The 24,587-nt window shown below is 38.1% G+C and overlaps 2 pseudogenes; both read left to right on the top strand.

The window, feature by feature from the left end:
- LOC134485541 (polyubiquitin-B-like) overlaps window positions 1-24,587 on the top strand; it is a 583,854-nt pseudogene that overhangs the window by 369,210 nt on the left and 190,057 nt on the right.
- On the top strand, window positions 14,986-15,448 carry LOC134485552 (ubiquitin-conjugating enzyme E2 variant 1-like; annotated as a pseudogene).

Raw genomic sequence — 24,587 nt, 5'->3', positions numbered from 1 at the left:
AGGCTGCAGAGCGGAGGAGACCACCAACACTGCCCACCCCTGCCCACATCCCTGGCCCAAGAGGCAACTGTATAAGGCCTCTGGGTTCCCATAGGGGAGGGCCCGGGAGCGGCAGGACCCCTGCGTCTGAGACACTGCCGGAACCTGAAGGAAACAGACCGGATAAACAGTTCTCTGCAACCAAATCCCGTGGGAGGGAGAGATGAACCTTCAGAAAGGCGGACACGCCTGGGAAACCAGAAGAGACTGCACTCTGTGCACATCCAGGCGCCAGAGGAAAACACCAAACGTCAACTGAAACCCTGGTGCACGGAGGCTCCCGGAAGGAGCGGCACAGATTTTCCCGGTTGCTGCCACAGCGGAGAAGACTTAGGCAGTACCCCACGAGCAAACTTGAGCCTTGGAACCACAGGTAGGACCAACTTTTCCCCTGCAAGAAACCTGCCTGGTGAACTCAAGACACAGGCACACAGGAACAGCTGAAGACCTGTAGAGAGGAAAAACTACACGCCCGAAAGCAGAACACTCTGTCCCCATAACTGGCTGAAAGAAAACAGGAAAACAGGTCTACAGCACTCCTGACACACAGGTTATAGGACAGTCTAGCCACTGTCAGAAATAGCAGAACAAAGTAACACTAGAGATAGTCTGATGGCGAGAGGCAAGCACAGGAACCCAAGCAACAGAAACCAAGACTACATGGCATCATCGGAGCCCAATTCTCCCACCAAAGCAAACACGGAATATCCAAACACACCAGAAAAGCAAGACCTAGTTTCAAAATCATATTTGATCATGATGCTGGAGGACTTCAAGAAAGACATAAAGAACTCCCTTAGAGAACAAGTAGAAGCCTACAGAGAGGAATCGCAAAAATCCCTGAAAGAATTCCAGGAAAACACAATCAAACAGTTGAAGGAATTAAAAATGGAAATAGAAGCAATCAAGAAAGAACACATGGAAACAACCCTGGACATAGAAAATCAAAAGAAAAGACAAGGAGCTGTAGATACAAGCTTCACCAACAGAATTCAAGAGATGGAAGAGAGAATCTCGGGAGCAGAAGATTCCATAGAAATCATTGACTCAACTGTCAAAGATAATGTAAAGCGGAAAAAGCTACTGGTCCAAAACATACAGGAAATCCAGGACTCAATGAGAAGATCAAACCTAAGGATAATAGGTATAGAAGAGAGTGAAGACTCCCAGCTCAAAGGACCAGTAAATATCTTCAACAAAATCATAGAAGAAAACTTCCCTAACCTAAAAAAAGAGATACCCATAGGCATACAAGAAGCCTACAGAACTCCAAATAGATTGGACCAGAAAAGAAACACCTCCCGTCACATAATTGTCAAAACACCAAACGCACAAAATAAAGAAAGAATATTAAAAGCAGTAAGGGAAAAAGGTCAAGTAACATATAAAGGCAGACCTATCAGAATCACACCAGACTTTTCGCCAGAAACTATGAAGGCCATAAGATCCTGGACAGATGTCATACAGACCCTAAGAGAACACAAATGCCAGCCCAGGTTACTGTATCCTGCAAAACTCTCAATTAACATAGATGGAGAAACCAAGATATTCCATGACAAAACCAAATTTACACAATATCTTTCTACAAGTCCAGCACTACAAAGGATAATGAAGGGTAAAGCCCAACATAAGGAGGCAAGCTATACCCTAGAAGCAAGAAACTAATCATCTTGGCAACAAAACAAAGAGAATGAAAGCACACAAACATAACCTCACTTCCAAATATGAATATAACGGGAAGCAATAATCACTATTCCTTAATATCTCTCAATATCAATGGCCTCAACTCCCCAATAAAAAGACATAGATTAACAAACTGGATACGCAACGAGGACCCTGCATTCTGCTGCCTACAGGAAACACACCTCAGAGACAAAGACAGACATTACCTCAGAGTGAAAGGCTGGAAAACAATTTTCCAAGCAAATGGTCAGAAGAAGCAAGCTGGAGTAGCCATTCTAATATCAAATAAAATCAATTTTCAACTAAAAGTCATCAAAAAAGATAAGGAAGGACACTTCATATTCATCAAAGGAAAAATCCACCAAGATGAACTCTCAATCCTAAATATCTATGCCCCAAATACAAGGGCACCTACATATGTAAAAGAAACCTTACTAAAGCTCAAAACACACATTGCACCTCACACAATAATAGTGGGAGATTTCAACACCCCACTCTCATCAATGGACAGATCATGGAAACAGAAATTAAACAGAGATGTAGACAGACTAAGAGAAGTCATGAGCCAAATGGACTTAACGGATATTTATAGAACATTCTATCCTAAAGCAAAAGGATATACCTTCTTCTCAGCTCCTCATGGTACTTTCTCCAAAATTGACCATATAATTGGTCAAAAAACGGGCCTCACAGGTACAGAAAGATAGAAATAATCCCATGCGTGCTATCGGACCACCACGGCCTAAAACTGGTCTTCAATAACAATAAGGGAAGAATGCCCACACATACGTGGAAATTGAACAATGCTCTACTCAATGATAACCTGGTCAAGGAAGAAATAAAGAAAGAAATTAAAAACTTTTTAGAATTTAATGAAAATGAAGGTACAACATACCCAAACTTATGGGACACAATGAAAGCTGTGCTAAGAGGAAAACTCATAGCGCTGAGTGCCTGCAGAAAGAAACAGGAAAGAGCATATGTCAGCAGCTTGACAGCACACCTAAAAGCTCTAGAACAAAAAGAAGCAAATACACCCAGGAGGAGTAGAAGGCAGGAAATAATCAAACTCAGAACTGAAATCAACCAAGTAGAAACAAGAAGGACCATAGAAAGAATCAACAGAACCAAAAGTTGGTTCTTTGAGAAAATCAACAAGATAGATAAACCCTTAGCCAGACTAACGAGAGGACACAGAGAGTGCGTCCAAATTAACAAAATCAGAAATGAAAAGGGAGACATAACTACAGATTCAGAGGAAATTCAAAAAATCATCAGATCTTACTATAAAAACCTATATTCAACAAAACTTGAAAATCTTCAGGAAATGGACAATTTCCTAGACAGATACCAGGTATCGAAGTTAAATCAGGAACAGATAAACCAGTTAAACAACCCCATAACTCCTAAGGAAATAGAAGCAGTCATTAAAGGTCTCCCAACCAAAAAGAGCCCAGGTCCAGACGGGTTTAGTGCAGAATTCTATCAAACCTTCATAGAAGACCTTATACCAATATTGTCCAAACTATTCCACAAAATTGAAACAGATGGAGCCCTACCGAATTCCTTCTATGAAGCCACAATTACTCTTATACCTAAACCACACAAAGACACAACAAAGAAAGAGAACTTCAGACCAATTTCCCTTATGAATATCGACGCAAAAATACTCAATAAAATTCTGGCAAACCGAATTCAAGAGCACATCAAAACAATCATCCACCATGATCAAGTAGGCTTCATCCCAGGCATGCAGGGATGGTTTAATATAAGGAAAACCATCAACGTGATCCATCATATAAACAAACTGAAAGAACAGAACCACATGATCATTTCATTAGATGCTGAGAAAGCATTTGACAAAATTCAACACCCCTTCATGATAAAAGTCCTGGAAAGAATAGGTATTCAAGGCCCATACCTAAACATAGTAAAAGCCATATACAGCAAACCAGTTGCTAACATTAAACTAAATGGAGAGAAACTTGAAGCAATCCCACTAAAATCAGGGACTAGACAAGGCTGCCCACTCTCTCCCTACTTATTCAATATAGTTCTTGAAGTTCTAGCCAGAGCAATCAGACAACAAAAGGAGATCAAGGGGATACAGATCAGAAAAGAAGAGGTCAAAATATCACTATTTGCAGATGACATGATAGTATATTTAAGTGATCCCAAAAGTTCCACCAGAGAACTACTAAAGCTGATAAACAACTTCAGCAAAGTGGCTGGGTATAAAATTAACTCAAATAAATCAGTTGCCTTCCTCTACACAAAAGAGAAACAAGCCGAGAAAGAAATTAGGGAAACGACACCCTTCATAATAGACCCAAATAATATAAAGTACCTCGGTGTGACTTTAACCAAGCAAGTAAAAGATCTGTACAATAAGAACTTCAAGACACTGAGGAAAGAAATTGAAGAAGACCTCAGAAGATGGAAAGATCTCCCATGCTCATGGATTGGCAGGATTAATATAGTAAAAATGGCCATTTTACCAAAAGCAATCTACAGATTCAATGCAATCCCCATCAAAATACCAATCCAATTCTTCAAAGAGTTAGACAGAACAATTTGCAAATTCATCTGGAATAACAAAAAACCCAGGATAGCTAAAGCTATCCTCAACAATAAGAGGACTTCAGGGGGAATCACTATCCCTGAACTCAAGCAGTATTACAGAGCAATAGTGATAAAAACTGCATGGTATTGGTACAGAGACAGACAGATAGACCAATGGAATAGAATTGAAGACCCAGAAATGAACCCACACACCTATGGTCACTTGATTTTTGACAAAGGAGCCAAAACCATCCAATGGAAAAAAGATAGCATTTTCAGCAAATGGTGCTGGTTCAACTGGAGGGCAACATGTAGAAGAATGCAGATCGATCCATGCTTATCACCCTGTACAAAGCTTAAGTCCAAGTGGATCAAGGACCTCCACATCAAACCAGACACACTCAAACTAATAGAAGAAAAACTAGGGAAGCATCTGGAACACATGGGCACTGGAAAAAATTTCCTGAACAAAACACCAATGGCTTATGCTCTAAGATCAAGAATCGACAAATGGGATCTCATAAAACTGCAAAGCTTCTGTAAGGCAAAGGACACTGTGGTTAGGACAAAACGACAACCAACAGATTGGGAAAAGATCTTTACCAATCCTATAACAGATAGAGGCCTTATATCCAAAATATACAAAGAACTCAAGAAGTTAGACCGCAGGGAAACAAATAACCCTATTAAAAAATGGGTTTCAGAGCTGAACAAAGAATTCACAGCTGAGGAATGCCGAATGGCTGAGAAACACCTAAAGAAATGTTCAACATCTTTAGTCATAAGGGAAATGCAAATCAAAACAACCCTGAGATTTCACCTCACACCAGTGAGAATGGCTAAGATCAAAAACTCAGGTGACAGCAGATGCTGGCGAGGATATGGAGAAAGAGGAACACTCCTCCATTGTTGGTGGGATTGCAGACTGGTAAAACCATTCTGGAAATCAGTCTGGAGGTTCCTCAGAAAATTGGACATTGAACTGCCTGAGGATCCAGCCATACCTCTCTTGGGCATATACCCAAAAGATGCCTCAACATATAAAAGAGACACGTGCTCCACTATGTTCATCGCAGCCTTATTTATAATAGCCAGAAACTGGAAAGAACCCAGATGCCCTTCAACAGAGGAATGGATACAGAAAATGTGGTACATCTACACAATGGAATATTACTCAGCTATCAAAAACAACGAGTTTATGAAATTCGTAGGCAAATGGTTGGAACTGGAAAATATCATCCTGAGTGAGCTAACCCACTCACAGAAAGACATACATGGTATGCACTCATTGATAAGTGGCTATTAGCCCAAATGCTTGAATTACCCTAGATCCCTAGAACAAAGGAAACTCAAGACGGATGATCAAAATGTGAATGCTTCACTCCTTCTTTAAATGAGGAAAAAGAATACCCTTGGCAGGGAAGGGAGAGGCAAAGATTAAAACAGAGACTGAAGGAACACCCATTCAGAGCCTGCCCCACAGGTGGCCCATACATATACAGCCACCCAATTAGACAAGATGGATGAAGCAAAGAAGTGCAGACCGACAGGAGCCGGATGTAGATCGCTCCTGAGAGACACAGCCAGAATACAGCAAATACAGAGGCGAATGCCAGCAGCAAACCACTGAACTGAGAATAGGTCCCCCGTTGAAGGAATCAGAGAAAGAACTGGAAGAGCTTGAAGGTGCTCGAGACCCCAAAAGTACAACAATGTCAAGCAACCAGAGCTTCCAGGGACTAAGCCACTACCTAAAGACTATACATGGACTGACCCTGGACTCTGTCCCCATAGGTAGCAATGAATATCCTAGTAAGAGCACCAGTGGAAGGGGAAGCCCTGGGTCCTGCTAAGACTGAACCCCCAGTGAACTAGACTATGCGGGGAGGGTGGCAATGGGGGGAGGTTTGGGAGGGGAACACCCACAAGGAAGGGAAGGGGGGAGGGTGATGTCTGTCCGGAAACCGGGAAAGGGAATAACACTTGAAATGTATATAAGAAATACTCAAGATAATAAAAAAAAATAAAATAAAATAAAAAGTTTAAAATAAAAATTACTTAGGAAATACAAAAAAAAAAAAGAATTAGACATGATGGATCACTGAATATATTTATTACATTGGCCCACTTAGAAAGTTTTAAAAAATTGTAAGGATTTTTGTAACTGAAAATGCTCCCCTTTTCTTGTGTTTGAAACGATATAAAATTCTATTATTATGGTGTTACCAAAAAAAAAATAAATAAATAAAGCCTACCCAAAAATCAATTAAAAATAAACACAAAAGTAATAAGACAAAATAATACCCAAACAAACAAAATAAGACAAGGTATACACAGAGACACACAAATAATTGTAGAGGCAATAAGTGCTGCCCAACACTCCAGGGCAGGTTTTTTTTTTTCCTTTCTAGTGAGTGAAGTTTGTATACCATCATACTCCTTTGGAGAAAATTGGTTTTCGCTTTGTCAGCAAGTTTAAATCACCAACAGCTTCTTGCCTGGGGATGAGACTTTGTATATATGTTTCCTTCTCAGTGCTAGCTTTTTAATCTGGTTTGAGCTTGCTCAGAACTTGTGCAAGCTGTCAGAGTTCCTATGACTTCATATGTGTATCTGTATGATTGTGTTTTGAAAATACGGTTTCTTTGAAGTCATCACTTACCTCTGGCTCTTTCATTCTTTCTGCCTCCTCTTCCATACAGATGCCTGATATTTTAGGTAAGGGGTATGATAAAAAAATCTCACTTATGATAGAGAGCTCAAAATTCCATCACTAACCGAACTCTATATTAGTTCCCTTCAACTGAAAGAAAGCTTCTCTTACGAAGGCAGAACATGGCACCGATCTACACCTATAACAACAGTACATTAGCAGGAGCCATTCATTTTATTGCTATGTTCCTTTAGAATAATAAAAGTATTGCTTTTCTCTAAATGTATGTGAAAATACACGCAGACAAACACACTCATATATATAAATATGTATATACACATATACATATACATATATTATCAGGTTTGTGGCTACTTTATCAGTGTCAGATATGAATTCTGTCTCACAGAGTGGGGCTCAAATACAATGTAAAAGAAAGGAGGTTGTTTATTCACACATTTATACCACTATTAAGTGAGTAAATTTTTTAACCAACTGACTGTTATAGATTATAGGGCTTATATCTAAATATTTTTTCCCTTCCAGCATCATAAACTCTAGTCAGTAGGAATGAAACATTCATCTGGGCTCTGGCTCTACTTCTCCATGTTTGACATTGTATGTTATCCTCAGCACTATACATTTATGATCATGTTATAGAGAGTAAATAATACCCAAAAGAATGGCCTGTGATGGGAGGCCATCTGATCTATGGTATCGTCTTTCATCAATGATTTAACAATATGCAAGGTATTCCTGGCCAAACGTTTTACATGGTGACATATGATATCTATTTAGAACTTCATCTTTGATGACTCCATCTATCTTCCTTTCATATAATGTGTGTGTGTGTGTGTGTGTGTATGTGTGTGTGTGTGTGTGTGTGTGTGTGTGTGTGTGTGTGTGTGTGTATGTGTAGCTTAGGAAGGTTCTACAGTGGTAGTGTCCCAAATGTATATTCAAGGGGTGTTTATAGTTTCTTGTCTTTCACAGTAGTCCCTATAATAGCCTACCACCTCATCCCTGTCCCCCTTTAATCCTCTTATTAAGGTTCCTCTTTATCTCCTTTAAATATCTTCTTCTTGAGATAAGTTTTCATAACAGAAGCTGTATCTTGAAAATTGGTTAACCTGACTATTCCTAGCACACAGGAGCTATTTCTGCTTAACTACCTTATTTTCTCACTGGTAGAATTAGACATTTTTTAGTTGTCCTCCTTTTTACATTGCATACTGCTTGACTACTTTCTTTTGTCAACTTGAAACAAACTAGGGTCATTTGGGAAGAGGAATCTTCAACTGAAAAAAAAATGTGCCCAGTGCCAACTTTGGCAGGGTCTTCTTTCTTGTCAGTTTTTCATAAGGCAGAGAAAGGAAAGAGCATTGGGAGAGGATACGACTGTTCCTTACAAGATACAGGGATAAGACTTTGTCTTATGACATATTTAGGGTTGCTGTGTAATAATAAAAAAATTTACTTATTTGAGACTAAATTACCTTGCTACTGTAGCTGAACTGCCTAGAAACTGCAAGTTTCTGGCACTTAACATCTCTTCCTAAAACAGCAAAGGATTAAGTAAATAGACTTTGTGCTATCTCAGCAGGAACTGCACAGATAGAACTTTCCACCAGCTAGTCAGAAGTTACAGGAAAAGGAGGGTACTTTGAGAAGTGATTATAATATTTATTACTAAGTTGTAAAACATTTCTTATGAAAGCTATCTAAGGGGAAAAGCAGAAAGATCCTGAATGGGAAAAGGGAAAAATTCTCTTTCGCATCTTTTTGTCCTCAGTACATATACAATTTTCAGAATACATGATCACATGTTAAAAAGTTCACCACACGTTCACACATAAAAGCAAATCATAAATGACATAGAAGTTTACAACTGAGAGTGTTTACATGCATAGCCATTAGGAGTAATTATCTAGTTAAACATCCACCACCTGTGACATGTTCACAGGTTCTTAGAGAGTTGAAAACCATAACTGAGCTATTAGTGAAGTTTTGTATAGATTAACCCAGACAATATTTTATCTTCTTTTACCTATAATAAATTGTTAGTTCCCTTTACGTGACCTTAGTTAATTGTTTTGACAATCTCTTGGAATGTGTTTTGAGTAATAGAAAGTATGGTTACTGTCTAGCAATCAATTACTTGGTGACACATGGGAGACTGACAGAATTCTCATTGCAGTTTTAACTATCAGAAAGGGATCTACTAGCAGTACTACTATTAAGAGAGCTTAATAATCACTGATATTTCAGTAATTCTTGTAGGATCATCCTTAAGAATTAAGAAGTCATCTATTTGTCTATATAGAATCACTGCAAGAGAGTACATCTTCGTAGATCTGCAGCTATCTGCTCAAAGGGGGTGGGCTAGTACCTAATGATTGCTATATATGTTTAATAATAACAAGAAACATATATTAATATCAGGAATCTTTCCTAAAATGAATTCTCTTGGGCTTCGCCTATAAAGCAAAACTGTTGCAGACTATAATCTGAAGCATACCTCCTACTATGATTCTGACAAAAATGTTTCCAAAAGACTTGGTCCTGGGTCTTTTCCTTGTAAAGAATGAGTATTGGAGTTAGGAATATTGTGGGGCCTCACCTTGGCAGTTTGTTTTGGGTTGTAGAAGATAGCAGGCTGAGAATGACATGGATAACAAAGAATTAAGCAGTGTTTCTTCGTGGCAGCTTTGGTTTCTATCTTCAAGTTTCTGCCTTCACTTTCCCTTATGATGATCTAATCTTAAGACAAATTGTTTCTGTATTAAGTTGTAATTGGTTATGATGTTTTATCCTAGTAATAGAAATCAAGCTGCAGCACATGGATTCTGGTGCTCAAACTCAGGTCTTGATGTAGTGTGGCAAGCCCTTTGTTGACTAAACCATCTTTTCAGCATCAACCCTTAATATTTCTAAAAGATAGTATTTTCAGTGTAAACAAAGTGCAGCTTTCCATAAGGATATATCATAGGTCTGAAATTTTAATTAAAGGAACCTGGATATAACAAAACAACACACACTTTAGCAAAATCTCTCCTGGTCAACTGCCATTACACTGAGTGTGCATCTGTGAATTTGCAAGACAAAACAGTTGTCAAGGAGGTGTGGTATAGTGATTAGCATGCCAAACAAATTATAAAGGGAAGGAGCAAAATGCTTGACTGGTTTGTTAGCTAAAATTAATTTGCATGGGTATTTTGTACATGACATACAGTGTCTTTACCTGTGAAAATTGAACAAATAGACAGAGCTGTGATATGAATGTGTGTGTGTGTGTGTGTGTGTGTGTGTGTGTCTCAAATATCTTGAGTCACAGCTCCTCCTCCACATGTCTTGTACATTAGATGAATTGTTCATTATTATTTTTCTGGCAAGGAAGAAAGAAAAAACTCAGTGTGGCAGCACACAGCTGTACTTCCAGCATTCGAGAAGTAGGGACGCAAAGAACAGAAATTCAAGGTCATTTTCAATTACACAGTAAAATTAAAACCAGCATAATGTTCATGAGATGCTGCCTCAAAAATTTAAAGCTAGAAAATGTTGTGCTTTAGGAAGTGGATGGGGGCTGGAGATAAACTTCAGAACAATGCATCCCTAGCATGTACAAGGCACTGATATACATTCTTCTATAACTTAACCAGATATAATGACTTGAGCTGTTCATCCCAGGTATCAGGATAAGATTTTATCATACATAAGGAATTTGAGGCTTGCCTTTCCCTAGATCTTCTAGAAAGGGCAAGTGTGTGTGTGTGTGTGTGTGTGTGTGTGTGTGTGTGTGTGTGTGAGAGAGAGAGAGAGAGAGAGAGAGAGAGAGAGAGAGAACAAGAAGAGGAGGAGGGGAGGAGGGAGGCGGAGGAAGAGGAAGAATGAAGAAGGAGGAGGAGAAGAAAAAGAAGAAGAAGAGGAAGAGGAAGAATTAGAGGAAGAGGAAGAAGAAGAAATGAGGAAGAGGAAGAGGAAGAAGGAGAAGAAGAGGAAAAGTCATGTGGAGTTTCATAGAATATGTATTCTATTAGGTTTTAGATAAGCAACTGTTTTCAGTAGAGGCATTCTTTTCAGTTATATTTTGAATACTAATTGATAACAGACTTGCTGTGAAAGAACAGCATCAAGAAGAGAGTCCAAATAACAATTGCTATCATGTATGGTTATTAGTTTGACATAGTTCCCACTACGACTATTGCATGATCAATTTAATTTTCTCCTCACAATGAACAGAAGAGGAATGTTACATCTCTAAGAATAAGTAGATTTTCACAGTGTTATATCTTTTAGACATCCACAGATGAAACACAGGTCTGTCAGGAACCAACTATGTTGATCACCATGTTACCTTGCAGCATTAGCTAGAGTATGCTTTGCTCAGTTTGGTCTTCTCCTTTTAGATATCATTTCCAGTTCTTTCTATACTGAAATGGCCAGTGAATGCAGTAATATTTCAAATCACCGCTTCAGTTAGATCAGGTATCTGGAATCAGTCAGATGGATCAAGAGAAAAGGGACAACATTGATTGCTGACACTGCAGTGCATCGGGAGGAAATCCTCAGTCTGACAGAGAAGATCAGTCATTTCAACTACTTGTACCCAGAGTGTTGAACTAGCAAAATTTCTGACCTTTTAGTTTATTTTTTCACAGGACACCTTTGTAAACATGTCAGTTAGAGAAATGCTTGTTGGCTGTTTAAGCCTTATCTGTGTAGATACAGTATGTCTAAACTTTTATTTCTGCTTGAACTTACTATTTCCAGAAGCCCAAATCATGTCATGGTACAAAAAAAGAAATGAATTAACAATTTGAAGTAACATTTTAAATCAGTTGGAAACATTCTAGATTATGATTATCAAAACATTGATTTCTGTTTAGGAGGAGACATTTGAAATTATGAAAAGTAAATAGAAATGGCCACATTCTAAAAGCTCTTAGTCGACATGGGGTAGGTTTTATTATCAGACCTTAGAAATTCCAAATCCTGACTGTAAATATAATTTACCAAGTTTACAGAGAGTGAAAACAGCAGTCTTCAGAATTACTCAGAAGTGATGATAAGAGTGTGGGAAAGAATTTGCTGCAGAAAGAAGAGAATTCAAATTTCTGTGCCCATACTTTAAAACAGTCATGATTGTATACAGCTATAACTCCAGTGCTATGATGACAGGGAAAGAATTTCTGGAGCTTGTGCACAGCAAGACAGCATCAGTATAAGTGAAAGGCTTTGAATTGAGAAAATTGTGTAGAAAGTTATAAAAGAGGTTACTATTTATTTCTCTGTCTTCTGCTTGAACACATATGCATGAAGGCATAGACAGACAGACAGACACACACACATACATGCACACCATATCACACACACTAATTCTTGGTGGTCATGTATTGAGGAATATTAAATTCAAAATTTATAACCTTGAACTCATGAAAATGTCCACTTGACCTTTATAATTGCCATTGATCATGAATACTATTTTGTGAACCATGAATCCACATATGTAAAATAAATCAGTTGTCAGAATAAAGAAAGGGCATGACATATTAATATTAGAAAATTTTAAAAAACATTAGTTTATTATTTTTTGGGGTGTGTGTGTGTGTGTGCTGCATGTGTGTGTTTGCACGTAGGTCTTCTGATTCCACAGCATGTTTATAGGCCAGATGGCCAATTTCTGTAATGGGTCATTATCTATGGATTCCTATTTTTAAAGTGAGGGTGTTAAGCTTGTTCTGCTAGTCCTTTTTCCCTCTTGCTGGCCCAACATAATTGTCAAAATTTAAATGAATTTCTTATAAGCAATTGATGAAGGTTATTTACTCATCATGAAGCTAGAAGTTCATATTGAAGCTCAGCAAGCCTCTGGAGTGACAATTCCATTTTATGTCAGCATAGGAGACTTGGATATCATTTGATAAGGGCTTATGACTAGTTATATTAATATTCATAGAGTGACCAAATTGATCCTTGAAGAAGTCACCATTAAATTGGAAGACAAAGAACAAGAGTCAAATAAGTCCAGCAGCTACTGAGATGCAGTCACTGACTGAGCTGAGTCTGAGCAAACATCAAAGAAACAGTGAGCTGTACTGTAGCCTAAGTAATGATACAAGCAAAAGCACTAAAATTCCTTGAATGAGGCATATAGGTATGGGAAAAGCACTTCCACCTGGGTCTTCTCTTGACTTAGGCTGCATAAAAATCTACCTTCCAGAAGTTTACCTAACAATGAAGTTGCTCACCTCATCTCACCTCCATGAAGCTGTATACGTATCAAACAATGGACTAAGACTCCCTGCATATAACATTGTTTATAAACTTCTCTTTCATGATCAACTTCCATTCAAAAGTATTCAAGAGCATATCCAGATACTGGAGGGAGAAATCTGTTTCAACTGGCCTGAGACAGTTTAGAATATATACTCAGTAAGTCGTATTGAATCCTCTGGAACAACTTTCAAGGGAAACATACTGTTTAATGTCATATACCTAGTGATAATGGATATGCATTTGATTAAATCAAATGCATCATGGTAACTGATGTTCACAGTTAATTAAGGCTTGCCTAATCAAAAAAAAGCCAATCAAAACAGAAATATCGACACTGAACTCTGAGTAAACAATTCCTCCTTCTCAAGAGGTCCACAAATTAAAGCTACACTGAATTCCTGTGTTTCTCACTTTGCTTTTGAATAAAGGTTCTTTGTCACCTTGCTCTCTGTGACTTCTTGTAATAAGATGAAAACATCCTGGAAACACCTCACCTAGACAGTAACCTCAGATAAAACTGATAAGCATCTTCTTCAAATAATGACACGAATTATGGAATCTCCAAAAGAATTCTCCTGTTACTTTCTTGTAAGAACTTCTAAGAATGACACAAGCCATGTCTAATCTCATGCCTATTCAAAGAAATCAGAAGTTATAAAAAAATTCACCCTAGTGTTGTTTTTTGTACGAATTTCAACTTTAAGATATTAAGTACAATCATATTGGAATTCCTTTTTTCTCAGAAGTTTTGATAATGTCACCTACAATTAAGCAAGAGGAGAATCCTTAATGAATTTCTCTAAAATACAATTGCATAATAGATAAAATATTAACTCTAGAATGAGAATATTAGAAAAATGCTTGTTTCTGTGTTACTGCATTGGAAATGTAATTTATACCCCTTTGTCATTTTCAAAATGCAGATGTTCATAGTATACATATTAGATTATGTGGACTATTAATAATAATAAAAGTTTCTAACAATAATTGAAGAACAGAGCCAGTACTTTGAGACAATAATGCTTCTGTCACCTTTAGTGTATAAAGTTTTTGCTATAGGTACACAATGATTCCTACATATGAAAGTCTAAATGCTCTACAGCTCATGCTTTCTGGTTTCAAGAAGTGAAAACTTGAGTAATAGCTTTTAACTTCAAAATCAAAATGAAAACAAAATGCATGAACAGAAAGAACAGAAGGAAAATAAAAGAAGGGAAGAAAGAAAGCATTGAAGGAAGGAAGGAAGGAAGGAAGGAAGGAAGGAAGGAAGGAAGGAAGGAAGGAAGGAAGGAAGGGAACAAGGAAGAAACAGGAAGAGATTTGGTAAGTTGCTCATTTGACAGGCTACACACCAGTATGTAAGACACCCTTGGATGAGTTCCAAAACTGTACAAGATCAGGCATGGTTGTTCGTATCTACAATTTATTGGTGAATATCAGACATTCAAAGTCATCACTGGATATATAGTGAGCTTCAGGCAAGTCTGGGGTTTATGAGACCCTGTGGTAAAAAGAGAGAGAGAGAGAGAGAGAGAGAGAGAGAGAGAGAGAGAGAGAGAGAGAGAGAGAGAGAGAGAGAGAGGGAAGGAGCTAGGGACATAGGGGTAGAGGAAGAAAGGAAGGACTGACTTCGAGCGATAGCAACGCAAGATGGCAGCCACCACAGGCTCGGGAGTAAAAGTCCTTCGAGATTTCCAGTCGGAAATTTCCAGTTGGAAGAGCTGGAAGAAGGCCAGAAAGAAGTAGGCGACAGCACAGTTAGCTAGGGTCTGGAGGACGATGAGGACATGACACTCACATGATGGACAGGCATGATAATTGGGCCTCCACGAACAATTTATGAAAACCGAATGTGCAGCCTTAAGATAGACTGTGGGCCACGCTAGTATCCAGAAGCATTCCAGTCTGTGAGATTTGTAACAAGAGTCAATATGAACGGCGTGAGCAGTTCCAATGGAGTGGTGGATCCACGAGCCATGGCAGTGCTGGCAAAGTGACAGAATTCCCACAGCATCAAAGTCATCCTGCAGGAACTGAGGCGCTTGATGATGTCAAAAGAGAACATGAAGCTGCCACAGCCACCAGAAGGACAGTGTTACAGCCATTAGTCACCAAGGCCCCGGCCTCCCTTCCCCATCCAACCCAAGTCTTCATTTTCCATAGTAGTGAATTTTCTAGATCCATCTGTAGACCTCAAAGTACTGGAGAGGAAGCCCCATTTAGACTTCATCCTGAGACACTGCTCTGATACTAACTTCTTGTCCATTTGAAATACCTATGTTGTACTGTGTAACATCATCTATCGAGTATAACTGCTGTCTGCCTGGTTGAACTTATGGGATCAATAAGTTGTGTTGAAATCGGTTTCTTTTGGGTGTGGGGGGCACAGCTAACGCAACTGTGGACGGACATGTCTCACACAATCACCTGCTGCTGGCACTTGGCCTGGGTATGCCTTTGCCTGCCCCGCCCTCTGCCACAGCTGTGTGGTGGCCCATAGAATAGATGGGGAGGTTTCAGGTAGCAGCTGTGGGACTGACCACCACTAGGCTTGGGGTGCCTTGGCTGTACCCATGCTTTCTTAAGTCTTAAGTGATCGCCCCATCCAAGACATGGTCCCCACTCCTCCACTCCCACCCTTGGTCAAAGCTTAAATTGTAACCTCCCCTCCCCTGAAATTGGCCTCGGGTTGATGGTTTTGGGAAATGCTGCTGGGTGTTCGGTTCAGGTCCAAGAATATTGTGGGTAACTAGACAACAAAGAAAGCAGTTAGACTGACTTCTACAGTGTATGGTTTCTGAGTGTGTTATCACACAGAAGAACCTAACAGGATATGTAATGAATTCCGGCAGTAACAGCAGAAACAACTAATGAGAAAGTGTCCTTATAATATTAGTAACTGCAACAAAATGGCAGACTAGCTAGGTAACAGTTACCTAGCCCTTAACTAATCTGACATAGGCCTTCTTCACATTGCATCCAGATATGCCTTCCTATCTTCCTCTCCAGTGCTGAGACCAAAGTGAGATCAAAGTCATGCATCACCATGGGTGCCTTCCTTTTCATTTTTTTCTTTCATCCTAGGAAGTGTGTATATGTGTGCGTGTGTGTGCGTGTGTGTGTGTGTGTGTGTGTGTGTGTGTGTGTGTAGAGAGAGAGAGAGAGAAGGAGAAGGAGAGGGAGAGGGGCAGAGGGAGAGTGAAAGAGAGTACTCTAGAGAGAGAGGAGCACTCTAGAGAGAGAGAGACAGAGAGACAGAGAGAGAGGCAGAGAGAGTTTAAAATCAGCACTCAAGACTTTTTTTCTTCATATCCCTATCCCAGTCCCCCCAAACCAGTGGTAAAGCCACCAGCACCAGAGACAGAGGAAGATGAAATCTCTAGTCTGAAAAACTAGAGGAGGGAGATAAACAGATCTCTCTCTCTCTCTCTCTCTCTCTCTCTCTCTCTCTCTCTCTCTCTCCTCTCTCCTCTCTCTCTTCCTCATAATTTGTTAAAGTGTTCCCTTTGTGCTGTGTGGATTCTACATTATTAAGCAAGTTTCACATCGTACTAGCTCCAAAGAAGAGTCAACAGTCTCTTGGCGTGCAGGCAGTTGTTGCCTTCTTTAAATATTTTTTGGTGTGTTTGTCTGTTTGTTTGTTTCAAAACCCAGGGCCAGCCTTTGTTCAACAGATCCAAACCCAGTTCTCCAAGGGAAAAATGGAGTCAAGTCCGAAGTCACGGGCATTTAAGTCATCTGCCATTGACAGTCATAGGAGATGGGAATATTGTGCTTTCTCCAGTGGCATCTTCATGAGTTGTTCTGCTTGGACTCACATTAACTTGGACAATGTGTTACAATCTTCTGGATCCTTCTAATTCTCCAGCTTTTTCTGTTTTCCCCAGTGAATAGTTTGTTCTCTCAGAACCTGAATCTGTAAAATCATGTCCAGAAAACTTCCATAAACACATGCCACACAGCACAACTTCTCTTTCTTGCTCTACTTCTCTCTGTCTTTCTTTTGTCTATTTTTGTCTCCCTTTCTCTACTCTTGTGTATTCTCTTATTCATAAGCTGTTCTCATGTGAATTGGGCATATTTTTTCTGTGATACATTCTGTCACATTTTTCTCTGAATTACTACTTTATCTGGCCCTCAATTATATGACACTTTCAAACATGGCTACTTCCTTATATAAACTAACCTTACAATGTACAATCATGTTGCTAATATTTGTATACCTAGTTCTTACCTGGACCTATTCGTCGTAAAGAATTAACCTTTCAGGATGCCTATATTTATGGCAGAATCTTTCTGACCTTTCATATATGATGTCCTGTGTCTCAAAGTTGAGGGTATTAGAATAAAATTATTCTACACATTTTCTAGAAGTTTGAAAGATTCAACTTAAGTCTTATTTTATGATCCCATTAGCAGCCATCAGTCCAAAACACAAAATCACTAAAACAAATCCTAGTTGCATCAGATAGAGTGGGAAGATATCCCAGTGACTAATCAGGCAGGAAATGTTAGAGAGACATGGGAAGAGGATTGTTTATTGGTCTATATTTATGGCTTGCTCAGCCTGTGTTTTTATAAAAGCTAGAACAATAAACCCAGGAGTGGGACAATCTATAGTGAGCTGGGCCCTCCAACAAAATTATTGATCAAGAAAGTGCCCACAGGCTTTTTCATTGGCCAATCTTATGAAGAGTTTTTTCTCAGTTAAGATTTCTTCTTCCAAGTTATCTCTAGTTTTATATCACGTTGATAAAAAACCTTCTTATATAGTTTGTAGGTGAGAGTTTGTGGGTGTATATCTCTAAGCTTATGTATTGAAGTGATATCATTAAAAATTTTACAAAAGAATGGCTAATAATAACCTGTGTGTGTGTGTTTCTTTAATCCCGCAGTGTTTCACCCGATTATCGGTACCGTGTCGGTGCTGGCATTGGGCACCGACAGTGTATGTCAGTGAAATTATGTGTGTATATGTGTTTTTGCATGCCCACAGATATTATATGTATCATAATAGGGTATTAAAGAGGACAATGTCTTAATCTAAAGAAATGTTATAGATTGTAGCACACACCAGCATGAAAACATTCCTTTTTTGGCATGGGGTAGCAATTCGGCATGCAACAATAAATTATGAACATACTAGGAAGAGTGAAATAGCTCAGTAGGTAAAGATATTTGTTGCCAGGGCAGTTAACCTTGGTCTGGTCCTTGGGACATAGACAATGGAAGGAGGAAATGAATGCCATAAATTGGACTCCGTCATCCACATGTGTGCAATCACATGCAGAAACAAGCAAATACTCAACTAAAAGAATCAGAAAATTAGAATTCTATAAATATAGGACTTAAAATATATGCATAAATTAAAGTAAGGAAATAGGTTGACATGAGATATGGTAAGAATTCTGTAAAGCTGATACATACTCAGACTTAGAGAAAGCATCCCTATACATATGTATGTTCCGTTTCACCCCTTTCTGAAGCAAGAAAAAAATTACATACATGGAATTTCTGCATAGTATTACACAGCAACAGAACATAAGATTGAGAATTAAAAGAAGAATACATATATAGTTCATATGAAGGCAACTTGGTCTTGCAGAGATAAGCTAAACAACTCCTGGATACTATAGGTTCAGACTCATGAACATGTATTACTCAGATTGATGAATCAAAAAACTTAAATATGGGGCATGTAGATTCCAGAGACTTTTCCACAGTGGTATTGTGTAACCAGGGTGACCAGACAATAGCACTTTTATTTGTATCACTTAGATTTATAGGGACCTTTCCTTGCATGGTGGAGGAATAGGCATCTACACTGAAATGTACTATATGTAACTAGAGAAATAAAACAAAATGTTCTCCTTTATAACCAAAACAGGAATACTACTAGGAGATTCCAGGTGTCTTAGTCACATCGTGAAATAGAATCAAGTGACCTTGTTCAAATATGATATTCTTCATTCTTTCTGAGATATGAGGTAGAGGATGAAAGAAAACACCCCAACAACCTGGGTTTATGGTAATATATTAGTTAAAAATGTCAAGTGTATGAGTCCAAGGGGATCTAACAACCATCAGGAGTCCTCGAATACTTCCACTGGACTCTCCACAGTGGTTGCCTGTGTAGGATTTAGTTGCTGAATCAGCACTCATTTTTCAAATGTAGAAGACATCAAAATATAGACAAGAGGGATCATCCTCATATTCAATTACAAAGCACCCCCACAAGTTTCCTATTGTCTTACAAGGAAAGGATAAATTTAAAAGAGTAAAACAATATTATTATACTCAAGGAAAAAGCTTGTGTCAAAGAAACAAAACAACAATTAAAGGCAAAAGTCTATGTTTTTCAATAGAGTGACTATAAGGAATGGAAGTACACTTTAAGTAGAAATTGTGGTTATCTTCTTCAAATTTATGGAGCATGGATATTATAAAATGAATGATAAGATAGAATAACAATGTAAGGTGAGAAGCTAATTGATAGAGGAGCAGAAATTAAACTCAAAGCAGCTCAGAGCATCAAAGAAGCCTGTGGTAAAACCAAATGTGCAGCAACACAATTGTAAGCAATACCCATTATGGAAAAGTAAAGACAAATCAAAAGGCACATTAATGTATATGATGGACACTTGTGTCAACTTGGATTTAGATGCCTCTAAGTCTGAAGGGGTTTGTCTCCTATTGAGAAGGCAAAATGTTCCCCTTCAGAAATTTGAAGTAGATTGAATAATTTTACCCTCTTTGTCCTAGTTAAAAAAAAAATAAGGCCAGAAAATAATTTACATTGTAACCGTGTATATTAGGGGGTGTGTCTTTATTAAATTATGTGTGAGTATTTGCATGTCTAGGGTTGCCTGTGGAGGCTAGAAAAGGAAGAGTATTGGGTCCCTGAAACTGAAATTACCAGTGATTATGAGTCATCTTGTTCTTTGAATCTAACATGGGTCTTCTTCAAAAGTAGTACATGTTCTTAACTTCTCTGTCATCTCTCCAGTCTCCTGTAAAAATAAGTTAAAAAACCGATTTCTGTTGCCTAAAGACAAGGAGGCTGAATGAATATAATGATTCTGAGGTTGTTTTTAAAGATGAAATTCATTATGATAGACAATGGGCATAATATATCTAAAACTAAAAAAAGATAAAGTACAAACAACAGTGTGCTGTATGAGAGATGTTGCAGGGTAAAAAATGACATGAAACTTTCTAAAGAGGCTTGAGTCTGCTTATAAGGTCGCAGTATTTTGTGTGTACATGTTTGTGTGGGGGTACATATGTCTGCAGGTGCATGTCCACAGGTGTGAATAAGGAGGTCAAAGGTCAATACTGGGTATCATTCTCAGTCACTCTCTACTGTATTGATTTTGTGACATGGTCTCAAGCTGACCCTGGAATTACCAATATAGCTAGACTGGGGCTCTGTCAAGCCACAGGGTTTCTTTCTTCTCCATTTCACAGGCACCAGGATGATTGGCTTGGAACACAGTCCCATGACTTTTTACATGTTCTCTGGAGACTGCACTCAAATCCTCATGCATGTATCAGAAATAATTTAGCAGAGGTGCTACCTCTTTCTGGCAGTGGCCATGTAGCTGCTGCAAGGAATAGCATATGAGTGCTTCAGTGACAGGATTCTACTGTGGCAATTCCATTTAAACCACTTCTCAGTTGACAAGGTTAATTTGGTGGCCTTTATATTTAGTACCGAGTTTGCATGCCCTACAAGCTCTCCATTCCTTCATTTTACTGCATATAGTCATTATCAAAATTGTATCACTTCATCAGTCATGGACAAGGCCATCTGGAGTCACACTGACTTACACTGTGGATGATTCTACATTTTTCTCAAAACTCTTTCAAGGGATAAAATGTTCTTCACCTCTTTTGGTATCTATCAATCCTCCAGATGTTACCATAAATCCTGGGAATTTGAGACTTATAATCATATCTTTAGAGAAGTACCCAGTCGCACTGAGCAAGTCTGTGTCAGTTGTGGAGAGAGGTAGGTCCTACTTACATAACTGTTTTTAAGAAGCTATATCTGATCAGTAGAGACATGGAAAATTCAGAGATTATGTGGGATTGATAGAGACTTGAAAATGGCTCTTAGAATGATTACATCTTACAAAGATCTATATATTAGAAAGATGTCTAGAAGATCTGCTTTGTAAAATCAACTTGTCTGTCTGCAATTAAAAGGGAATTATGATAGGAGATAATAACTAGTATAGTTTACCAACAAATGTTTAATTCGGCCTCTCACCATGCATAACTATGTAACCATGTTTGGTACCAGACCAGTATGTCTTCCTGTTTACAGGACAAGCCTGGCCAGACATCTCTTTTGTCTTGCTGAAATTGTGCTTTTTAATGCAAAATAAGTTTAGGTGGTGACTGATCCAAGGAATGGGAGAAGGAGGAAGGGGAACTATTGGGGGATTTGTGTAAAGATAGAGCTTTTGAAATGTGGATATTATGATTTCTTTTAATAATGTAAGCAATGATATCACTGCTTGGGTAAGCACAATTGTCATTGTATAAATATAGAAGGCTCAAGTTATTTGTGGCCACTTGCCTGAAAATCAAAAGGTGGTCAGTGTCCTCACTTTGTTAACTCCCCTTCTCAATCTCAGGACCTAAACATTATAGCTAGAACTGGCATTGGCATCTTCTTGGTTCCTAAATTTTAATTTTTAAAAATTTTTATTAGATATATTTCTTTACTTACATTTCAAACATTATTCCCCTTTCCAGTTTCTTCTATATGAGCCCCATTCCCTCCCATCCCCCTCCCCTATACAGGTATTCCCCCGGTACATCCACTTTATTCCCCCCCCCCCGTATTCCCCTGCACTAGCGTTCCAACCTTGGCAAGACCAGGGGCTTCCCCTTCCCCTGGTTCCCCAACAAGTCTATTTTCTGCTATATATGTGGTTGGAGTCCTGGATTATTCCATGTATAGTCTTTCGGAACTGGTTTAGGCCCTGGAAGCTCTGTTTGGTTGGCATTGTTGTTTTGATGGGGTTGCATCCTCCTTCAACTGTTTCAATATTTCGTCTAATTCCCTCCAAGTGTGTTGTTCTCAGATCAGTGGTTTGCTGATAGCATTGACTTCTGTATTGGACACGCTCTGGATGTGTCTCTCAGGAGAGATCTATATCCGGTTCCTTTCAAGATGCATTTTATAACTTCATCCATCTAATCTAGTATACATATATACACATACATATACATATATATACACATATATACATACACACACATACACACACATATATTCATACACACACACACATATATTCACACACACACACACAAATGAGTATTTACAAACAGATAAGTAAGGTAGAGTACACTATTCTTTGTATTATTTTATACTATCATATGTATTTATACTATGCTCACATAAAGAAAAACTATTGTAAGTAACTAAACATCATTTAAAAAATGGTAAGAAGTAATACGTATCTATATAAGCAATGGAAATGGAGAAAAGTACACAATTACAGTGTGAAATTATCTCTTTAAATTGTTTTTAATGAGTTTTTAAATAACCATACCACTAACTTTCAATTTAATTCCCCAGGAATTAAATTCCTAAAGCATATTGTACCATAACTGACATGGATAAATCCTACCTCATAGTAACTAGTACTTTTTTAAATAGGCAAAGACATATTTGTATCCATGAAAATACATTGTTTCAGGTAGCACAATTTAAATTTTCAATCTCCTCCTTCCTCTCCAGTCAGTCAACAGCCTTTTTTTCAAATGTTTTCCTATTTTCCATCCTTTCCTTTTCACTTCCTCAGTCAGGTTCTTCCAATGAAATTTAGGTCGTATACACAGTATTCCTTCTTGGCATAATCTTCTGTGAATATGTAAGAGATATACTCCTTTCCATGGTCCTTCAACTTATGTTCATTAATGGACCTGGTGAAATTCAACAAAAACACACTAAGAAGTGAAATAAATGGTATAGTGACTTGTTTTCTTATAAATCAAGGATGTAATTAGAAAATATTAATTTTAAATTAATAGGCTAAATAGCAGTTTTGTGCTACAACAAATAAAAGCAGTTTTTCAAAAAACAAAACAAAACAAACAAACAAAAAGCAAAAACAGAGTATGTTGCAAAACAAAGCAGGTGAGCCCTAAACTATGACATTTAGGAAGCAGATTTTGTTCTGAAAATATTTCCGCCTATATTAATGGAATCAAGATCATACATGGTTCATAAGCAAGAAGTATACCTTTTGAGTGTGCACAGTATTGTAATCTGTATTGACAATAAGTCAATATTACTTCCTAAATCCTATTTGAGCCGATACAAAGGTAGGGGAAGAAAAGTATGAAAATGGCGGCCACCACATTCTCAAAGCAGAAAAGGTAAGATATTCCAAAAACAGGTAGGAAACATTTACTGGGATGCTGAAACCAAAGAACCGGAAAAGAAAGTCATACACCAACATCTCTGATGACCATAGGTGCACAAGGCATTAATAAAATACATGTAAACCAAATGCAGTAACACAAACAGATTTCTCATTAGGTTTAAGGCAACTTCATCCCAGAGATGGAGGAAAGCGTCAATACATGAGAATTAACATAATCTACCACATAAGTACAAGTACCACCCTATTGCATACACAAAAGACCTTTAATTAAATACAGCCTCCATTTGTGAGGAAAGTCTTGCAGAGAATAGGGACACAAGGGATTTATCTCAACTTCATAAAGGCAATATACAGCAAAAGTCATCCAAAAGAGAGAATAATTCAAAGTACTTGTGTTGGAATCAGGACCAAGACACGGATGTTCACTCTTCTCACTTCTCAACATACTTCTTACAGTGTTAGGTCAAGCAATTAAACAAGTCAAGGTAATGAAGCAAATACAAATGAGAAGGGAAGAAATCAATATATGTTTATTTTCAGGTTTTAAGATTCTATACATAAAAACTAAATCATAAAAAAAAACTCCTAGGGCTGATAAATATGGATAAAAGTTGAAAAACACAGAGTTAAAGCACAGGAATCAGTATCCTTTTTAATATACAAAAGACAAACACAGAAAGCAAGGGGACAATACTATTCTCAAGAAACTAAAACAAAACAAAACAACAACAAAATACTTGAAATAAATATGACAAAGGAATGTGTGCCATGAAAACTGTAAAACACTAAAGTAATTCACTGAACATATTCCTGCTTAAGCTACAGCTACAGGTGTTTCTTGCCCTCTTGCTAAGAGCAGAAGAATAAATAATACTCTGTTAGTACTCAGTGGCTTCTGGGATTTTCTTTACATTCACATCACCACAGAGAACTACAAACAAATAAGAAACCTCTTAATTTATTGAGAA

Source organism: Rattus norvegicus, chromosome 2 (assembly GCF_036323735.1).
Source record: "Rattus norvegicus strain BN/NHsdMcwi chromosome 2, GRCr8, whole genome shotgun sequence".
In the NCBI taxonomy this organism is placed as follows: domain Eukaryota; kingdom Metazoa; phylum Chordata; class Mammalia; order Rodentia; family Muridae; genus Rattus; species Rattus norvegicus.
This window is presented reverse-complemented; position numbering and strand designations above follow the sequence as displayed.